Below are 5541 nucleotides of genomic sequence, written 5' to 3' on the forward strand. Positions count from 1 at the left end.
AAATGCCTTTCTCTTCCAAACCGCGAATAACCTTCAGCTTGTTGCATACCCGTGACTCTAATTGAAAGACCTGCGCAGTTTTGTGTCTGTTTTATTCACTAAAATCAATTTCTCGCATCGTGACGCTTGCGAAACGAAGCAAGCAGCACAGCTCAGGAAAAATGATCGTTTTTGTTCCAGCATTCGACATGTAATGTGCGTCGTCAGCGTTGAAGTGCCACCACTTTCGGTTCCATCGCTCGTGAGGACACACGACAGGCGAAGTAGAAGTAGTAACATTTGTGATTCCTGGGGATACCATCGCGATGGCTGCAAACTCCGTTCATGCTAATCTCTAAGAAGCACCATGGGCATCTTAGGAGTGATCGTTTTTAGATACAAAGTGACGTCCATCGTGTATGTATGTATGTATGCATGCATGTATGCATGTATGTGTGTATGCATGTATGTATGTATGTATCTATGCATGTACGTATGTATATATGCATGTATGTATGTATGCATGCATGTACAAATGCATATATGCATGTATAAATGCATATATCCATGTATGCATGCATGCATACATGGATACATACATACATACATATAAACATACGTACATGCACGGATACATACATACATACATGCATACACACATACATGTGTGTCCATGTATGTATGTGAATCCATGTATCCATGTATGTATATCCATGTATGTATATATGTATGTATGCATGTATGTATGCATACATATATCCATGCATGTATATATGTATGTATGCATGTATGAGTGTATGTATGTATGTATGTATACATGTATGTATGCATATATGAATGTATGTATGCATTTATGTATGTATGTATGTATGTATGTACGTATGTATGTATGTATGCATGTATGCATGTATGTATGTATGCATGTATATATCCTTGTATGTATATATGTATGTATGCATGTATGTATGCATGTATGCATGCATGTATGTGTGTATGAATGTATGCATGCATGTATGTATGTATGCATGCATGTATGTATGTATGTATGTATGCATGTATGCATGTATGTATGTGTGTATGTATGTATGTATGTATGTATGTACGAGGTGGTACCAAAAGTTTCCTCGACTAGTTATGTTTAATAAAATGTAACTTATTTACCTAAATTTGAACACCATTTCCTTCGAACTAGTTACCTTGCGCAGCAATACACCGTTCCCAGCGTCCCTACCAGTTTTGGAATCTGGCCTGGAAGTTGTTTCCCGTAAGGGAGTCGATGACTTTCTACGACTGACTCGGGATCTCGACGACGGTGTTAAAACGGCGACCCTTGAGCTGTATCTTCACCTTGTCCCCCAACATCGCCTGACAACCGATGCTGGTGTGTTTACGTCCCTGTAACTTAGCGGTTCGGCAAAAGGAAACCGATAGAATAAGTACTAGGCTTACAAAGAATAAGTCCTGGGGTCGGTTTGTTCGACTAAAGGTGGTGCTCCAGCATGGCCGCGGTCAAATTACTGAAACAAGTAAAAGAGTAAAAGAGGAAGAAAGGTTACCTAAACTACCGCATCAGCGGAGGGTACTATGGCTATCTTTGTTTTAGTATTTGATCTATTTTCACATCATTGACAAAAGCAGCAGATTTGTTTCTTTACAATATTTTGAGCATTAAGTACCGCTTCTGTAAATTTAAAGATGCTGGTTAGGTAAAAATATTTACAAACAATAATCTTAGGTCGAGCAACGAAATAAAATAAATGATTTTGTTTATCATGCTTCGTGATTAGTTTTATAAGCCTGTACCTTCGATTGATGACGGTGTAGCAACTAATTTGCCTTATAAACTGGTCGTAAAAAACATCGACTGGAACCGGGGAACGATAACGGGAGATCATTTTAAACTTAATGATGTTTTCAGATTCCAAAAACACAAAATTTGAAAATCGTAACATGATGGCGGCGAAATGAATTTTTGTATCACCTGCATGGTTATCCTCAACCTAGTTTTCAATATAGATACCGCAATGAAGAACATAATGACGACAAAGTGAATATTTATATGAATTGTATGATTCGCTGCCATCACATTTTCCAGGCACACACCGATCAGAGCCACAACTATTTTAATCCTAACACTCTTGTTAATAAGCATCATAGGTAATACAAACACTGTCCTACCAAACAATATCTTACCACCACTCGCTGCTATTTTCCCTAACAACAACAACAATAACAACAACAACAAAAAACAAATACGGGAGCAAAAGCGACAGCAATACCACCACCACCACCACCACCACCATCAACAACAATAACAATAACAAAACCAACAACGGCAATATCAACAACAACTGCATCAGAAAACGGTAACAACTCCGATATAACGATCACCAACCAAACTCACGACATACAGAGCTAACGACAGTAGTAGCAAAAGTAGTAGAAGTAGCAGCGCCATGACCATCTTCCTTCCCAACCCTGTTACCAACACCAGCACCATCAAAACTATCTCTGCTTCTCTAACCCTAATTGTCTCTGTAATCATAGGTTTCAGGCATAGCTAGAAACTGTCCTTCCTAAATTTGCAGATCAATATCTACAAAAATAAACCCTCAACAACAACGTTATCATTATCAACAACAAAAACAAATAGCAACGTTAACTACGGTAACACAGGAACAACAGATACAACGAGGAAAAATCGTTGAAAACACCATCCCCTTCCAACCACTAATAAACCTTCAGCTTGTTGCACACGCGGGGTCTAACTTTCCATATGTTATTCCACCTAAAAAAAAAAAAATAAACGAATACAGAATGAAAATGGAAGGGAGTGCGAGAGGTAATACATGCATAGGTGTGCGTTTTGTGTGTGAATGTGTGTATGTAAAGAAGGTTATAAAAAAGAGAAAGTGTGATAGAAAGTGAGACAGAGAAGAACATGAAATAAATAAAAGACGAAAAATACCTAACAAAAATAAAAGCGAGAAAATGTTCAATTTATTAATAAGGAAAAGAAAAAAAAATACATTGAGGTAGCAAAGCAAATAAATAGGAGCATAAATCACATCGGAAAACAATCGCGTTTGCTTTACTACAATTTACCAACATCGTTAGTCAACCTCAATTTCGCAAGGCGTTAACTACTTCCGCTACAGTAGACGGCCTGGCAGCCATCTTGTTTTATTCTCCATTACTTTCACCTCATGGTGAACCCCATTAAGGTCTCTCTTACCTTCACTTTGTCTCTTTCCTTCTTTCTCTCTTTCTCTCTAATTCCCCCTCTCTCAATTCCTTGTCTTTTATCAATCAGCTATGGGGCAAAATCCGACAGGTTACTGTCTCTCACCCATTCGCTGTCGTCGTCGCCCACGTCCATCTTGTTGATGCGATTTTTCTTCTTGCACCTCCTCCGTTATTCTCATCATTATTGCCTGGGATTATAAACGATATGACGACGATGAAGTATATAGTGATTACCATCTTCATCATTAACATGACGCAGTGTCACATTCGCGGAAGCAACTTCATTATTATTATTATTATTATTGTTGTTTTTGTTGTTTTTGTTATTGTTGATATTATTATTATTGTTGTTGTTAATATTATTATTATTATTATTATTATTATTATTATTATTATTGTTAATGTTGTTGTTGTTGATGTTGTTGCTATTATTATTATTATTATGATTATTATTATTATTATTATTATTATTATTATTATTATTATTATTATTATTATCATTATTATCATGATGTTAGAAACAATTATTTTTATCATGACTGTCACTACTGGCCCCATCAACTTCGTTTTATTCCTTCTCGCATCATCATTATTGCGAAACTCTTCGGGCATCGTGATGATAATGATGATGGTGATGATGATGCCGATGATGATGATGGTGAGGAGGAGGAGGAGGAGGAGGTCGGTAGTGGTTGTGGTGGTGGCAATGATAGATGATAATCAAGGCCATAACCGTCCTTATCATGAAGTTAGCACGCATTATTACCGTAATTAACAGTATTATTATTATTGTTGTTTATTGTTTACAGTTATCATTATTATTATTAGTATTGTTTACTGTTATTATTATTATTATTATTATTATTATTATTATTATTATTATTATCATCATCATCATCATCATCATCATCATCATCATCATCATCATCATCATCATCATCATTATTATTATTATTATTATTATTATTATTATTATTATTATGTTATTATTACTGGTAGTAGTAATATTAGTAATAGTAGTAGTAGTAGGAGGAGTATTAATATTAGTATTAGTATTAGTAGTAGTAACAGTAGTTAGATAATAGTAATGATGGTAGATAGTAAAAGCCATCATAATCATCACCATCATCATCACCATCATCATCATCGTCATCATCATAATCATCATCATCACCACCACCTGTGTTTGTGTTTGTCCCCCTAGCATTGCTTGATAACCGATGCTGGTGTGTTTATGTCCTCGTCACTTAGCGGTTCGGCAAAAGAGACCGATAGAATAAGTACTAGGCTTACAGAGAATAAGTCCCAGGGTCGATTTGCTAGACTAAAGGTGGTGCTCCAGCATGGCCGCATTCAAATGACTGAAACAAGTAAAAGAATAAAAGAGTATATGTACGTATATATATATATATATATATATATATATATATACACGCATATGTGTGTGTAGAGGCATGTGTGGGCTTGTATTGTTTTGTATCCTCCCACCGCCTGACAACCAGTGTCGGTTTGTTTATGTTCTGTAACTCAGTGGTTCTGCGAAAAAGAACGCCCAAACTTTAACCGAATGAGTAGTGTGGTCCATGTCTTCGACTAGACTCTGCATAGTCGCTACTCAATGACCGGAACAAATAACAGAATCAAAGGCTGAAAGTATGCAAACATTTGGTTGTTTCCGATTCTCAGTTCATATAATAATAACTTCGTGTCGTCGCAGTTTTATAAAATGCAGAGAAATCTGTCAGGTTATATAGTCAAGTGAGAAATAGAAAGATACAGTTTTCTTACAGTTCTGAAGTAATTAGGGATATAAATCGCGTTACTTCGAGCCAATGTTTTACCAAAAACCCATCGTTTCCCTTTCTGCAGGGAGGGAGCGCGATAGAGAGAGAAGGGGACATTTCACAGTGCTAGTGAGTGTTATGTTAGAATAAATAATGTGAGATCATCGAGTTTCATCTTAATGTTCAAAGGTGTGAATCGACCGGAATATTTTCGGCGATCAAACAGAGCCGAAGTAACATGATATTAATATTTGTTCCTGCAATATATTATATCAAAGAAATACATTTCTTAATATGTACATAAAATGGACGATACGTACATACATGAATAAAGTAGTAAATAATCAGAATTTCTTAGATGCCAAACAATAATAATAACAATAATAATAATAATAATAGTAATATTGATAATAATAATGATGATAATAATGTTGATGATGATAATAATAATAACAACAACAAAATACAAAAGAAAATAATACACATACTTGTATGCCCCCCCCACGCAAACACATACACAGACGCGCATATA

Source organism: Octopus bimaculoides, chromosome 9 (assembly GCF_001194135.2).
Source record: "Octopus bimaculoides isolate UCB-OBI-ISO-001 chromosome 9, ASM119413v2, whole genome shotgun sequence".
Taxonomy (NCBI): domain Eukaryota; kingdom Metazoa; phylum Mollusca; class Cephalopoda; order Octopoda; family Octopodidae; genus Octopus; species Octopus bimaculoides.